A 16,890-nucleotide genomic window follows, 5' to 3' on the forward strand; every position below is an offset into this window, starting at 1 on the left:
TTCTGCTGTAGCCAATGACAGGTTGACTTGGCCTTGTTGGAATGTCCAATGCGCAGCCTTCCTGGCTGATGAATGCAAATGTTCCTCCAGTATTTTTTGATAACATATTGCATTCATCTTACCAACAATTTTAACCAAATTTTCTGTGTCTTTGTAGCTCACACATCCCCCAAAACGGTTTTGGTCACCCGTCCACAGCCAATAGAAGGGAAGAGGGGAATGAAGCTTTGGCAGCCGTACTTCAGAGTCGCCCTCTCTCTCCTTCTCCTGCTCTGTGACAGGAGATGCGGGGGGGGGGGGTAGAGGAGAGACACGCCCACAGCTTCACCCTCCCTCTCCTTACATGCAGGTCCTCCAGTCTTTTGAAGTGTCGAACGCGAAGAAGGGGGGACCCGCAGCCACCCACAGCACAGCCTCACCAGTGTCCCCCTGCTGAACTTATCTGTTTGGGGGGGGGGGGGGGGGGGTATGGGCGACGACTCTGCAGCCTGCTACAATTATATCTTTTTAGCAGGGACCCTAGAAAACAAAATGGAGATGGTGACACTGTATTTACACAGCGGTCTTTCAAAAGCAATTTTTTTTTTTTAGGAAAAAAAACACTTCAATTAATAAAAAAATAAAATAAAAACAAACCCTATATTTAACACAATTTCTTTGTATAAATGTGAAAGATTATGTTACGCTGAAAATTAAGAGAATCGTGATCTTTATTCTACTCATTTTATCCAGAATCGTGCAGCTCTATCTAGCCTAAAGATTGCATAAACCCCCAAAACATTATCCCGATAAACCTAGAGAATAAAAGAGCGGTAGTTCCAATTTTTTATGTCAGGGTGGATAGAATAGGCGTTAGAAGGGGATGAGAGCATATTTAAGAGTAGATGGTTATAGCCTGGGCTTACTCTAACTCAGTGCATCCCAGGAAAGTGCATTCCCTGATTAATGACAACACAGGCTTGAGCTGCACTGTCAGTCACTTTTTGGAGGGAGGAGCAGGGGAGTGGCTTGACACCTTATGGACACAACTATCAGATAGAAATCAGCGTGTAGGTGCCACTATGAGTGCCCAGGCAAAGGTATGCCCTTTGAGAACGTAATTTATGACGAAACTGGTCAGGGCGGTGCTGCGTATCGACGTTACCACACTCCCACGTGACCCCAGAAGCACGGGCGTTCGTACTTTTTTACTTTTTGCCGGCTTTTTTAAACTTTTACCGTTCGCTGCCTTTCGCCTCACTGTAATGCCTTGTGAGCTGAAAAATAAACAACCTATATTTTACAAGTGGTAACGCACATTGCTGCTCTTTATTTCATTAACCTCTATGGTCTGCGGATTTGTCCATTTCGGAGAGAGTGACACTATGGGACCCCCATTGCTAACTCCAGAGGAGCTCGGTGGTTTGGACATTCCGGTTCACCATTCTAACCCTTGCAGAGGTTAATATCTGCACAAGCGCATATGACCTTGCCATCTGAGGTCCAACATATCTGGTAAGGGTCCACCTTATTATTTTGTGTGACACCTGAGGAAGAATTCAGTGTGGTGGTGGTGTACAGCAGTCTCACTTCCTGTTCTTGCACTCCTAATTTGCCATTCGTGTGGAATTGGACTATTCCTCTTTGGACATAGAAGATTTTGTCCTTTTACTTTTGGTCACTTATTTTCTTTTGGACACTTTCTGTTTGTTTTAAACATGGACACTTATTACGGTTCTCCTAACTTGTTTGAGATACAAGTACATTTTTTCTCAGCAATTTTTGATGCATTTATATTATTTCACATTTATCTCTGCAGTTTTGCACATATGTATGAATGTGGTGAATTTTACCTATACTAACAGAGTAATTTGTCACTAGTGGTACATTGTATTCTGCTTTACTTATAGGTATTCTCAATATTTTTATTCATACACTTAGTCTATTTAGCGAAACTATAACGTCTTTATCCACTTTATTACATGATTATGACGTTTTTTGTGTTGCAGCTTTTCTCACTTCATATATTGTATCAATATTTTTTATTTTATTTTTTGTACTATTAGCGCAGAATTTACCCCTTTTTATTCCACGTCCTATGAAACACTGTATAGACAAAGGAGATGCCTCAAACAACCAACCAGGAAGAGCTTTTTTAAAAGGGTAAATCAAAGCATTTGAAGGAAAGGCACAAGATTCATGGTAGGTGCTGAAGTGTGCAACATTTCTATGCATTTTTCTGTAGGGATTATCATCACTTTTAGGCTGGGTTCAAACTTATGCAAAATGGATGCGGGTTTCCCTGCATCCAATTCACATGACAGGAGAATGTGATTGGCTCTCAATGGAGCCGGTTCACACATCTCCGGGATGGCCGCAGAGCGCACAGCAGAAGGGCCCCGTGCGTTTTTGGCCCTGAAAACGGAGAACAGGGATGCACCGGACCCCCTGCTGTGCCCCACGGCCGCACATAATGTGCGCCCAGCCTAAAGCTACAATTTAGGTAAACCGCTAAATATATATAAAAAAAAAAAAGCACGAGAGCCAATTTACCGACACACACACACACACATTAGGGGCTCAAAATTTCAAGTCCTGCGCTACTAGACAGGCCTCAAGGGTTACCTTGCCACCAGTTGCCCCGCCCAACCCTTGCCATGTCCCGCCCCTAGACACGCCCTCAAATTATTTCATGAAATTACACTTAAATGTTTTATGCAGAATTAAGTTATAAAAATTAATATTAACAACAACTTTATCCGTGCGCAAAAATGCAGCCTGCCCACGTCTACCAGTGCAGCCACGTGTCCCCAGTGGAGCCTACCTGTGCTGGGTAAGAGGAGAGCCGCCGTCTGGTTGTTCAAAGCGCAGGGAACATAACAGCTTTCAATTCAATAGCTGTGTTCCCCGTCGCGAGCCGTCATATACAGCCCCTTCCCCCTTGTCTGGGAAACTTTGATAGACAGATCACCAGTCCAATCCTGGGATGGATGATCTATCTATCAAAGTGCCCGAAAAAGGGGGAGGGGCTGTATATGACGGCGTGTCGGGGAACACAGCTTTTGAATTGAAAGCTGTCATGTTCCCCGCGCTTTGAACAACCAGGCGGCGGCGGCTCTCCTCATACCCAGCACACGTAGGCTCCACGTGGCTGCACTGGTAGATGTGGGCAGGCTCCCCACGCTCTGATAAAACCAGTCGGCGTGACTCTCCTCTCTCTTCCCCTATATTCACTCCTTGCTCGCCCCCCCTGCTCCCAGGCAGCCCACAAAATGCGAGCAAGCGAGTGTACATTTTGAGGGAGAGAGGGAGAGATAATATCTCACATGTCTGAAAACATGTACTGTAATTACATGTTCTTTTAAACTTTAGTTTCACTTTTTGAATTCAGCTGCACCGTAATCTCACAATATCTCATGAGATTACAGGCAGCCCACCCACTTTTTAAACAGATATCAGACGTTTTCAGAGGAAACACTTCTTCTCTGTTCTCCCTCTGAGAACTGAAGTTCTCAGGTTTATTAAACCGGCTGCAGGGGAGATAATTTTCCTCTGAGAACTGAGCGGAGAAAAAAAACGGACACCAATGTGATTAGTTAAGAGGTTGGTGGGTAGAGGTGGTAATGTTATCCCAGAGTGTGTTTCTAAACTTTAGCAGCATAGTAAATACAGTTCGCCTTACATTACACTAGTCTACATTAAATTACACTACATTAAATCTCCGCTCCCGAGAGATTTAACTGCTTGAAGACAAGTATCTCATTACGATTATGTTGATTTTTATGTGCTGCAAACAAGATAGCCAATAAATGGAGAAATTTCCCTTAGCAGATTTATTCACCCATGTACTATATAACCTTCGTTCCAGGCCCATTCATTTCCCTGCCTGCAGGAATGTTACAATGAGCCACCTATCCATTCTGAGCCGGTTGTCAACAGAAAGGGCCCTGTATGATTTTTCTGACGTTTGAATCTGTGGTGTGATATGCTATAGTACAGGTACAATGCACTGAACATAAACCAAACAGATGTAAATGGATGGCATCCGTTCAAATCAGTCTAAATGGAAAAGGACGCAGCCTTGTTCAGTAAAACAAAAAACACAGATGTAGGCTGCTGTAAACAAATGATCACATCCGCTCACCCATAGACATATATTGTGGTTCAGTGCGAATCCCGTCTGAAAAACTGACAGAACGCCTGTGTGAAAAGGACCTTAGCGTACACTCAGAAAAAACATTACTGCCAGGCATTTTGTAGAAGAGACAGACATGCACTGGGGTTTATTAAATAAAGGCAAATCCACTGTGCACTTGGAAGTGCAGTCGCTGGAGATCTGAGGGAGACATGTGAGGAAAATAAATACAATTAACATTAGAAAAAACAGCATTTTTTGCTTGTACATGATTGGATGACAGAAATCAGCAGAGCTTCCCCTTATTCAAGATCTTCCCCTCAGATCTAAAGCGACTGCATTTTCAAAGTGCACTTGTATTACACAGTGGATTTTCCTTTAGTAAATCGACCCCAATGTCTCCTCTGCAATAAAATTATAAAATAAAAAAACTGTCAGCCAGTAATGTTTTAAAACGGTAAAAAAAAAAAAAGAGGTTTATCTTTCAAGTATATCTAAACCCAGGGGCAAAAATTGAATATATCAAAGCTCACCAGTCTTTGTGCAGAGTGCCTGCTTTAGTTTTCTTTGTTCAGACCAAATACATTGTCTGGAAGTACACAGAAAAATTCAAGTTGATCCTCCTAGAAATTCAGTGTCCTTGAAACTTCCTGTGTACTCAGCTGAAACATCATACAATGCAACCAGCATTCCCAGCTAGCTATGAAACTCAAAACTACCACCCTCTGGGTCAGCCATTTTCATCCAGGGTTCCTCCAGAGATTGCTAGGGGATGATTGGGGAATGGGTGAATGACTTCCCATCTGCCTGAAAAGGTCTGAGCCAACAACACTTGGCTGAGCTAGCAGCACAAACCCATTTTCGCTGTTTATAAGGCTGGCATGCCCACCAATGTAAGGGGGCATTCTTTCCACTGACCGCTACAGGATTACTTTTAAAAGGGGTTCCCAAAGACCTGAAATCATTTAAAAGGGTTACTCTCAGGTAAAAATGTTAAGAAAGGCTGCTCTATGTAATGGAGATGAGAAGAAGAGGGGTTTGTGTCCAATCAAGAGAGCAGCCTAGGACGACACCACTACCCCACCATAGGTACAATGAGTGATCGATGTAACCCAGGACAGGAAGTGTGTTACTGGCAGGATCACCAAGTGGGGAAAAAAAATAATAATAATAATTGCAGCAACCACATCTGAAGTAATTTTCTATCTAGTTAGGTCGGCTCTCACTGGATCCCAAGAAAAAGGTATTTAAGGAGAAAAACGCGTCAACCTTATGGACCATATGATATGCGATTGGTGATATCTATAATATACTATGCAATGTGATACCAACATGCATATTTATGGGGGATTCCTGTATATATTCCCCCTCTCTTTTATAAATATGGGCTTAACTTTGTTGAATACAAATTTGTATTGGGTTTTAAATATCATTGTGGGGCAGCACAGTGGTGTAGTGAGTAGCACTATGGGTACTCCGGTTTCCTCCCACACTCCAAAGACATGTTGGTAGGTTAATTGGCTTCTGCCTAAATTGGCCCTAGTATATGAATGTGAGTTAGGCCTCGTACACACGACCGGATCTCCGCTGGAAACGATCCGCTGGACCATTTCCAGCGGAGATTCCTCCTCCGGATTTGGATCCGATGGCGTGTACACACCATCGGATCAAAATCCGTGCTGAATTCCTCCGCGGTGATGTGTCGCGACGTGCGCGACACTGGAAGGTAAGTACTTCCACGCATGCGTCAAATCATTACGACGCATGCGAGGGAGGGGAGTGGACGGATTGATCCGGTGAGTCTGTACATACCACCGGATCAATTCGCTGGTCCCGATTCAAGCGGATAGATTTCTTAGCATGCTAAGAAATTTCTATCCGCTTGAAATGGACCGGCCAGACGAATCTCCGCGGATAAATATCCGCTAGGCCGTACAGACGACCGGATTTGTCCGCTGGAACTGATCCGCGGATCAATCCCAGCGGATAGATCCAGTCGTGTGTACGGGGACCTTAGATTGTACGCTCCTTGAGGGTAGGGACTGATGTGAATGTACATTGTATATGTAAAGCGCTGTGTAAATTGATGGCGCTATACAAGTACCTAAATAATAATAATCCTCTGTACCAGTAAAGTCTGTGGCTCTTTTTTTAGTTTTTGCAGTACCTTGGTAGTAGAACTGCACGATTCTGGCTAAAATAAGAATCACAATTTTCTTGCTTAGAATAAAGATCACAATTCTTGCGGTGTAACATCTTTCACATTATACAAAAAAAAAAAATTGAGCTAACTTTACTGTTTAGTTTTTTTTTATTCATTAAAGTGTTTGTTTTTTTTTCAAATTGCGTTTTAAAAACCGCTCCACAAATACGGTGCGACAAACCACCATTTTATTCTCTAGGGTCTCTGCTAGAAAAATATATATCATTATATATTATATTTTCTAGCAGAAAATGTTTGGTCTTTAAATGGCTTTGTGAAGGAATTTTTTTTTTTTATCTTAATAGCTTCCTTTACCTAAATGCAGTGCTGTTTTCATGTCCTCATTGTTCGTTTTTGCTCTCAAGTTGCTGTAATTCTTCTCTGATCTCCACACTTCCTGGTTGTCTGTTTCCGGATAACCACAGTACTGGGAGCTTTCTCTCTGTGGTCACTAATCAAGAAGGTGTGATTACTGTGTGTCTAAAACCCCTCAGCACCAATCAGTTTCATTTTCCAAACCATCACTGCCCTGTATTGGCTCTGTACAGCAGAGAAGCAGAAACATGCAAAAACGAAACTAGAAACTACAGGTACATTATATGATTGATTTTTATCTATTTTTAATCGTTTTTAAAAGGAATCAGTTAACTATTATGTTTCTATACCCTGTAAACAGAAATTTCAGCAAAAAATGTTTTATTTATTTACAACTCCTTTAAGCTTGCCTCATTTACATCTGAAAATCTTAACTCAATAAAAGAATGAAAAGATACTTTGTTTCTACTTATTTGCCATGTTGTGATAAAACTTGGCAGGCTGCCTGGATTTTTTATTTATTTTTTCCCAGCTGTGACAACTCTCTGCACTTGTTAGAAAGAATGGTGTTTTGAAGATCGAGAAGGGAAAAAGATCATAATTTCGATTCTTAACGATTAATCGTGCTGCTCTACCACATTTGTAGGATGTGGTACATACCTTTGGTAGTAATTACCTAATATTCACATCTAAAGTCTGTTAAACTGCAATTACATTCATGTGTTTAGCTATAATGTGAATTACATATATGACAACTCTTTACATGTTGGCCAGTTGATTGAAAGATTTTTACCATACTGTACAGCCAGGACAGCGAAAGCACTCCTCATAACAGCAAATTGACAGCGGTCTGTTCTTACCTGCCTACTCACTAGACCAGGGATCCTCAAACTACCGCCCTCCAGCTGTTGCGGAACTACACATCCCATGAGGCATTGCAAAGCTCTGACATTCACAGACATGACTAGGCATGATGGGAATTGTAGTTCCTGAACAACTGGAGGGCCATAGTTTGAGGACCTATGCACTAGACAATGAAAGTGCTTTACACTGTCAAGTTCCTCACTATGCACGGATTCTATAAGCTGCCTATTAGGAATGGGCTCAGGCGTGTTTTTATTTTTAGAAATAGCCAAAAATGAAAACTTCCTTAACCACTTCCCGGCCGGCCTATGGCCGATTTACGTCCGGGAAGTGGTTATGAAATCCTGACAGGACGTTCTAGAACGTCCTGCAGGATTTCATGCCGCGCGCGCCCGTGGGGGCGCGCATCGCGGCGATCGGTGATGCGGAGTGTCAGTCTGACACCCTGCATCTCCGATCTCGGTAAAGAGCCTCCGGCGGAGACTCTTTACCACGTGATCAGCCGTGTCCAACCACGGCTGATCACGATGTAAACAGGAAGAGCCGCCGATGGCTCTTCCTCACTCGCGTCTGACAGACGCGAGTAGAGGATAGCCGATCGGCGGCTCTCCTGACAGGGGGGGTTCGCGCTGATTGTTTATCAGCGCAGCCCCCCCTCGGATCGCCACACTGGACCACCAGGGATGCCCACCCTGGAGCACCAGGGTGGGCAAAAAAAAAAAAAAAAAAAGACAGAAAAAAAAAAAAAAGTCTAAAAAATAAATAAAAAAAAAAACATAAAGAAAAAAGATGCCAGTCAGTGCCCACAAATGGGCACTGACTGGCAACAATCAGTGCTGCCACCCCAGTGTCCATCAGCGCCACCCCAGTGTCCATCAGTGCCACCCCACAGTGCCCATCCATGCCCAGTGCCCACCTAGCAGTGCCCATCTGTGCCACCCATAAGTATCCATCAGTGCCGCCCATGAGTGCCCATCAGTGCCGCCCATGAGTGCCCATCAGTGCCGCCCATGAGTGCCCATCAGTGCCGCCCATGAGTGCCCATCAGTGCCGCCCATGTGTGCCCATCAGTGCCGCCCATGTGTGCCCATCAGTGCCGCCTATGTGTGCCCATCAGTGCCGCCTATGTGTGCCCATCAGTGCCGCCTATGTGTGCCCATCAGTGCCGCCTATGTGTGCCCATCAGTGCCGCCTATGTGTGCCCATCAGTGTCGCATACCAGCGCCGCCAATCAGTGCCACCTCATCTGTGCCCGTCAGTACTACCTCATCGATGTCCATTAGTGCCGCCATATCAGTGCCCGTAATTGAAAGAGAAAACTTATTTACAAAAAAATTAACAGAAAAAAATAAAAACGTAATTTTTTTTCCAAATTTTCAGCCTTTTTTTAGTTGTTGCGCAAAAAAAAAAAAAATCGCAGAGGTGATCAAATACCACCAAAAGAAAGCTCTATTTGTGGGGAAAAAAGGACGCCAATTTTGTTTGGGTACAGTGTAGCATGACCGCGCAATTGCCATTCAAAGTGCGACAGTGCTGAAAGCTGAAAATTGGCTTGGGCGGGAAGCTGCGTAAGTACCTGGTATGGAAGTGGTTAAACAAAATGTGGCTAAATGCGAGTTACCGCCTTTAGCGATTGAAATGCCTGTAAACTCAGCTTCTGAACCCATTTTTTTGCATAAAAAAAAAAAAAGCCTTTAAAAACGTTACTGCCTAGAAAGGACTATTAAAGTCCCTGTGTACATGTACTGATAAGATAACAGAGGAGAGTTCAGGGGCAGCTGAAAAAAATGCCCAACTTCTTCTAAACTTCCATTTACCAGAAGCATGAGATATTAGAAGAAGCCTGTAGAGAGGGAAATATGAAAGCTGCCACTTATCAATTCTTGGAAATGCCATTTGCCTGGCTGACTGTCTAACACTGAGTAACTGATTAGGTAGAAGAATGCAGCAAGTGAACTGATCAGCAGCCCGATTCCCATCGTTAAGCCCTGGTTCACACTGGTACGATTTGACAAGTCAAATCAGCGACAATTGCACTGTCCTAATCGGTGCGACGCCGCATCTGCGCTGCACGATTTTTAAAAATAGTTTCTGTACTACCTTTTGCGATTTCGGGCTGCGATTTACATGACATCTATGCAGAAACCTGCAAAGATGCCTCTGAGATCGGGACTGACATGCAGGAGTGAAATCAGCTGAACTCGCACGGCTTCATTCCCGCAGCCCAGTGTGAACCTGGGCTAACAAACTACTGAAGCCATAGAATCAGCATGAAATGAATGCATCTAAAATAGGGTCAGCAACCTCCATCTGTGCCAAAACTACGAATCCCATAAGGCATTGCAAGAGCGACAGCAACAGGCATGACTCCCAGAGGCCTCATAAGATGTGTCACTTCCCCATGGTTTGAGTGTCAGGTCTGCCTACCCTTGGTTTACATTTACAAAAGAAGTCAGTAACTGCAGTCTGCTCATTTCCATTAGTACAGTTTTCCTTAAGGCTCCTTTCACACTTGTGCAACCAGAAAGTTGCGCAATTTTGCTGCAACTTGAAGCCTGTGTAATCTTGATGTCTATGGACCTCAAGTCGCATTAAAGTCAGACCAAAGTAGTGCTGGAACTACATTGAAGTTACACAGATATGAATGATACTCATTGGAAATCATGGGGGTACAACTGGCCATGCGACTTTGCAGTCCCAAGTCGCACAAGTGTGAAAGGGGTCTTAACGATTAGAAATAGGCGTTTGTTACATTTGCCTGTTGGCCCTGTAGTCTATAGAATATACGATTTACTCAGAGGTCACGAAAACAAAAAAAAAGTGCAAATATCAGTACCATATTTTCCGGCGTATAAGACGACCTTTAGTACTATAAAATATCCCCCAAAAATCAGAGGTCGTCTTATACGCCGGTACCTGTATGCAGAGTCAGACTTTGGTTGTCCATTGGTCAAAAGCCGCGCCTCCTCATCGTCCTGTTTCATGATAGACAGAACACTCAGTTTCCCAGCAGAGCCCGTGTTCAGTGTTCCGCCTATCACGGACGTCCTCTCATCCGAGGTCGTCCGTGATAGGCGGAACACTGAACACAGGCTCTGCTGGGAAACTGAGTGTTCCGCCTATCACGGAACAGGACGAGGAGGCGCGGCTTTTGACCAATGGACACCCGAAGTCTGACTCTGCATACAGGGATAAGGTATGGAGATCGCCACAGTGAGGTAGGCAATGGGCACAGTGAGGCGAGTCGTCTTATAAGGCGAGTATATCCCAAAACCAACCTTTTTGCTGGAAAATTTGGGGGTCGTCTTATACGCCTGCAAATACGGTAATCTATACAACAAATCATAAATCTCATACACAAACCCTACGCAAAGGTAAAAAGTTTCCTTCCCTTTTCATGCTTTACTTCCCAGCACAGTAAAGTCTTAACATAGAAGGTATTCTCATGTCTCATTCCATCACACATCCCAAAAATAATAGGATTATTCTTTATTTCATTAAGGTAGACAAATGATTCCTTTAAGCCCCCTGGCCAGATGCACGTCCAGAACCCCTAGTGTACAGTGCAAATATAACAAAATATCACAATGCCATTTATAACAAACTGCTTACAGCTCTTTCAGGCTATTTGGTCATTATCAATGCAGTATATGGAAACCATGGCTTCTATGGATTGGGACCCAACGGGACAGCAAGTCCTGGTTCTCATTGGTGGGATGCGGGGAAACCCTGCAATTCAGTGTGGGTTCCCACATCACACCTGACTGGTTCATGCTGACATCTGCGAACCCCTGGGGGTGTCAATGTGAAGTTAATGACACCCCCAGATCAGTTCACAGATCCCGGTGCAGGAATTCAATCACATAGGTGTGCTCACCCATGTGATCCGATTCCAGTGCCGACCAAAAGAGGGTTTTGCTGCTTTCTGCACCTGTGCCAACAAGAGAGCATCTTACACCAGGGGAAAAATGCCCATAATCCTTACTGCATCTGGCCGAAAATGTCCGGCCCTGCCAGGGAAGCTAGGAATGGTTTTCCAAGATTTGTTTTCTCAGAGGCCAAACCAAAAAAGAAAATGATCACTTACATAGGTGTTGATACTTTTGTATATTGTTTATTTTTAAAATGACACTTGAAAAATAAAATAAATCACATTTATTGCAAGACAGCCAAAAGAACAGTTCTTATCAAAAATAAACAGTGTCACATGAGGAAATGGCAGAGCTGTTATACCAACAATGAAGAAAGTACTCCTTTGCTTCAGAAAACACACCAAAGCCGGCGGACAAAAATGGAAGTCTATGGTAACACACAGGAAGCTTGTGGGTACACTGAACTCGTGGTGCAGGAAAAACCACGCCACATCGGTGGGAAGGCACCCTTAGTGCCGGTTCACACTACAGCGACTTGGGATCCCACTTGTCAGACCTCAGGTTGCCCAAAGAAATTCCATTAAAGTAAATGAGAACTGTCTAAGGCCCCTTTCAGACGGACGGATAGAATGGTGCTTTTAGCTGCGAATTTTCTATTTTTCTACCGCAGCTAAAAGCACACAATGTTTTCCTATGGCCCCATTCACACACAGCGTTTACGTGCGATTTCGTTACATGCGGTTTGGTGCGAATAAAAAAAATAGAATTGAATGCGTCCAGGTGCGATGTAGCGCAGCTATATGCACATAACCGCAGTCTTTTTTGTCAACTGCGGATAGCAGCGTTGAAAAAAAAAAAAAAAGAGAACAGGAAGCACATCATAATACCAAAAAATAAAAAGGGTTGCTATGGAAATGAATACCGCAGCTAAACGCGGCCGCAATTAAACGCACGTAATCGCAATGTGCAAATGCAGCTAATCGCAGGGCCTGGAGCCTTGAATTTCACTTAACATTGGTAGTGCTTTTTACTTCGGCAAAACAGCCGTCCGTCTGAAAGGGGCCTGCGGACCGTATGTCTGTTTTTCATCCATCCGTTTTTTTTAGATGAAAAAGGGACATACATGTATCCCTATGGGATAGTGGGTGTCAAGGGATGAACATCCGCTGACACCCGATCTCATGATGTCCGCTATGCTCTGTGTTCATCCGATCCCCCCATAGGGAAGAGCGGAGATCTGACAGGAGACCGCCCTGTCATCTGCCAGCTCAGCGGGGATCAACGGAGCGAGCGGATGACACATGTACAGATCCTCACAGGATCCCTACATGTGAAAGGGGCCTAAGCCCAGGTTCACACTGGGTACAATTTGCTTCCATTTGAGATGCGATTTCACAAGTGACATCGCATCTCAAATCGGCTGCATTTGCCGGCAATGCCACTGTCCTAATCGGTGCGACGCCACATCTGCAGCGCTGCACCGATTTCAAAAAGAAGTTCCTGTACTACTGTTTGCGATTTCGGGCCGCGATTTACATAGACATCTGTGCAGAAACCTGGACTGCCAGCGGGAGTGAAGCCGTGCGAGTTCAGCTGAACCCGCACGGCTTCACTCCTGCAGCCCAGTGTGAACCAGGGCTTCATGTACACTACTGAAGTCGCTCCGACTTCAGAAAAGGTTCCTGTACTACTTCAATCTGACTTCTAGGCAACTTGTACCCATTGATTTCAATGGAAGTCGCCTCCAAAGTCGGATCTCCATCTTAATGGAAGCAACTTTACAGGAAAAGAAAATAGTTCACCCAGGCAAACCCCTCCCTCCCACAGAGTTGATTATTCTGTGATTGGCCACAGCCATAGTCGCCTGTCCTGGAGGCAACTTCAGGTCGCGTTGTAAGTTGCTCCAAGTCGCGTTGCAAAGTCACGCTGTAAGTCGGGTTGCCCCTGCGTGAACCGGCACTTAGGCTAGGTTCACAAATAAATGCTAATCCAGTGTTTCTCAACTCCAGTCCTCAAGGCACCCCAACAGGTCATGTTTTCAGGATTTCCCTCAGAGGCCCCAATCGTGCCCTTTTCTGTAGTGCGCATGCGCGATGACGTCACAAGTGTAGATGGTATGTCTCCTAATCCGTGCACATTAAGGAGATATTTCCAGTACCTATATGTAAGCCTTATTATAAGCTTACCTGTAGGTAAAAGTGGTGCAATTAGGTTTACAACCACTTTAAGCACTTAACGCCCGCCGCACGACTATTTACGTCCGCAAAATGTCACAGACAGGCAGAAGGGCGTATATATACGTCCCTGCCTTCTAGCGGGTGGGGGGTCCGATCGGGACCCCCCCGTTGCGTGCGGGTTCCCGCGGGGAGCGATCCGGGACGGCGCGGCTATTCGTTAATAGCCGCTCCATCGCGATAGCTCCCCGGAGCTGAAGAACGGGGAGAGCCGTATGTAAACACGGCTTCCCCGTGCTTCACTATGAGGCTGCATCGATCGAGTGATCCCTTTTATAGGGAGACTCGATCGATGACGTCAGTCCTACAGCCACACCCCCCTACAGTTGTAAACACACACTAAGTGAACACTAACTCCTACAGCGCCCCCTGTGGTTAACTCCCAAACTGCAACTGTCATTTTCACAATAAACAATGCAATTTAAATGCATTTTTTGTTGTGAAAATGACAATGGTCCCAAAAATGTGTCAAAATTGTCCGAAGTGGCCGCCATAATGTCACAGTCACGAAAAAAAAAAAAAAAAAAAAAAAAAAAAAAAAAATCGCTGATCGCCGCCAATAGTAGTAAAAAAAAATAATTAATAAAAATGCAAAAAAACTATCCCCTATTTTGTAAACGATATACATTTTGCGCAAACCAATAAACACTTATTGCGATTTTTTTTTTACCAAAAATAGGTAGAAGAATACGTATCGGCCTAAACTGAGGAAAAAAAATGTTTTTATATATGTTTTTGGGGGATATTTATTACAGCAAAAAGTAAAACATATTGCATTTTTTTCAAAATTGTCGCTCTATTTTTGTTTATAGCGCAAAAAATAAAAACTGCAGAGGTGATCAAATACCACCAAAAGAAAGCTCTATTTGTGGGGAAAAAAGGACGCCAATTTTGTTTGGGAGCCACATCGCACGACCGCGCAATTGTCTGTTAAAGCGACGCAGTGCCGAATTGTAAAAACGCCTTTGGGCATTTAGCAGCATATTGGTCCGGGGCTTAAGTGGTTAACATGCCGTACCAGGGATGGACTGGCCATTGGGACTACAGGGAGTTTCCCGGTGGGCCGATGGCTCAGTGGGCCGGCTTCAGTGACAGCGGACCGCCGCCCCCCTCCGCTCCACTGTCTCTCCCTCCCTGCAGTGCTCACCTCCTCTCCCTGCCCACAGCGCTCATCTGGGGGGAACAAAGAAGCAGGGGGAGGACCAGAGGAGCAAGGGGGACGACAAAGGAGCATGGGGGTGGGGACAGACAGCTGACTCAACAGCTATGGCCTGGGAGTTTCTTACTTCTGCCTAATCTTGTCCCATAAGGGGGCACCAAACTGATTCTTTTTCCTGGGTGAAAAAATGTCTAGCTTCCCCACTGGTTCTGCCAATAAGAGTACCAGTCGTTCTACTCTAATAAAGTAGAACGGATAGTGGCTAGTGAAGGGGGAGAGGGGGTACGGGTGGCCGGGGGGGTGCGGGAGTTTTCCGGCCACCGTGGGAAAGACCTGTCAAAGTGGGCCAGTCTGGATGAAGTCCAGGGCCAAATTTTTGTCCCAGTCCAGCCCTGTGCCGTACTATCATCCCCTGCACACAGTCTTCGCATACTTTCTCCTTCTATAAAATATCAGCCATATTACTGGGAAAACTTAAAGGAAAGATGACAAAGTGACCAATGACAGCAGAGATAGGGAGAAGGGGAATAATATGCAGAGCCTGAGAAGCAGGCAGGATGCCATGTCCGGGGAATAGAACTTTCCAGCTGCAGGTGAAATCCTGTACGATGCACACAAGTCTGACAAGCCGCTCTAGCCTCACACTATCCTCTCCTAATTGTAGACAGCATGCTCCTATGGCCGGGCACACTGCACTCCTCACATGGCCCGTCCAGGAGCCTCTCTGTCTTCCCCCCAATCACATGAACACATCATCCTAGGCCACGTCTCCACATATCCCAACCAAACCCACCACCGGCTCACCTCCGTCCGTACTCCTCAGCTCGCGCCTCGCTCCACAACCAAGCCAGACACGCCTCCCCGTTGCTGGACGCTCCCACTCATCCGACAGACAAAACTAAGGGGAGTGGCTGCAAGCCGGGCATGCAAGTACCTTGCGGCCATGTTAACTAAGGGCAAAGTGTCGTTTCCTAGCCATACATAACATTTCAAAACAAAGTACAAGAAATTAAAACAAAACCGTGTGTACCCTATCAGAATACAAACCGCCGACCCATTTTCGTATGCAGATTATATATCTCTGGAGGAGTGTACTACACAACTGTATGAGCGTGCTATACAGGCGCCGCCATCTTTATTCCGGCGGGAGAGGCGGGGCCACAGTCTGTCATTCGCCGCAATGCTCTTTGGAAATCGAGTGCCTGTCGCTCTGCAGCGCCTACTGTTGGCTGCGGGGGCTCGTTACAGTAAAGTGACAGCACGCTGCAGCACATTAATCGCCCATTGGTCATCCTATCTCATCCTGTACTGACCCCGCCTCCTGAAACTCCCTCCTATATAGTTCTGCGGAATGTGTGACAACGTATAGTAAATAGTTGTCACAAACTAAGCACACGTTTAGGTCAATATGAGTAGCTTGCACAATAATTGAAATTCAATGTAGATATTAAAATATGATTTTATATCATTTTCGATTGCAGATATTTTTTAACCCCTTCAGCCTCGGAAGAATTTACCCCCTTCCTGACCAGGCCATTTTTTGCTAAACGAGACTGTGTCGCTTTAACTGACGACAGAGTCAGGTAGACGCCTTTCACACTGGGGCGTTTTTCAGGCGCTTTAGCACTAAAAATAGCGCCTGAAAGAAGCCTCATCTGCAATCCCAGTGTGAAAGCCCTTGGTCTTTCACACTGAGGTGCTGCGCTGGAAGGGCGTAAAAAAAAGTCCTGCAAGCAGCTTCTTTGCAGCGATTTAGGAACGGTGAATACACTGCTCCTAAAGCGCCCTTCCCATTGAAATCAATGGAAAGTGCCTTAGCAACAGCGCTTTGTGGGCGCTTTTAACCCTTTATTCAAGGTGACCAGATTTTTAAAATGAAATCCAGGGACATATTTTTTTCTTTACTAGTAATGGCGGCAATCAGCGATGCACTGCCCGTCGCCGCCGCCACCACCCGCCTCACAGCCTGTCAAGTCTTACTCTCCGGGGCCTGGCTACTAGAAGATAAGCAGGCAAGCGGCTGGCCGGGACTTGAGCCAAGGCAGAAGAAAATGCGAGCGGAGCTGAATGGGCATGCACCGGAAATTGAAGAAATATTCCCTCCGTTCCGACCAGCACATGATCATCAG

At 45.1% G+C, this 16,890-nt stretch overlaps 1 protein-coding gene across 1 annotated transcript in view; it reads right to left on the minus strand.

The window, feature by feature from the left end:
• PC (pyruvate carboxylase) overlaps window positions 1-15,629 on the minus strand; it is a 671,516-nt gene extending 655,887 nt beyond the window's left edge. The window contains exon 1 of the mRNA XM_040328827.1: window positions 15,566-15,629. The gene's annotated coding sequence lies outside the window, so the exon portion shown is untranslated. The remainder of the gene's footprint in view (window positions 1-15,565) is intronic.
• Between the last annotated feature and the right edge of the window lie 1,261 nt (window positions 15,630-16,890).

The sequence above is a fragment of the Rana temporaria genome, chromosome 11 (genome assembly GCF_905171775.1).
Source record: "Rana temporaria chromosome 11, aRanTem1.1, whole genome shotgun sequence".
Taxonomy (NCBI): Eukaryota; Metazoa; Chordata; class Amphibia; order Anura; family Ranidae; genus Rana; species Rana temporaria.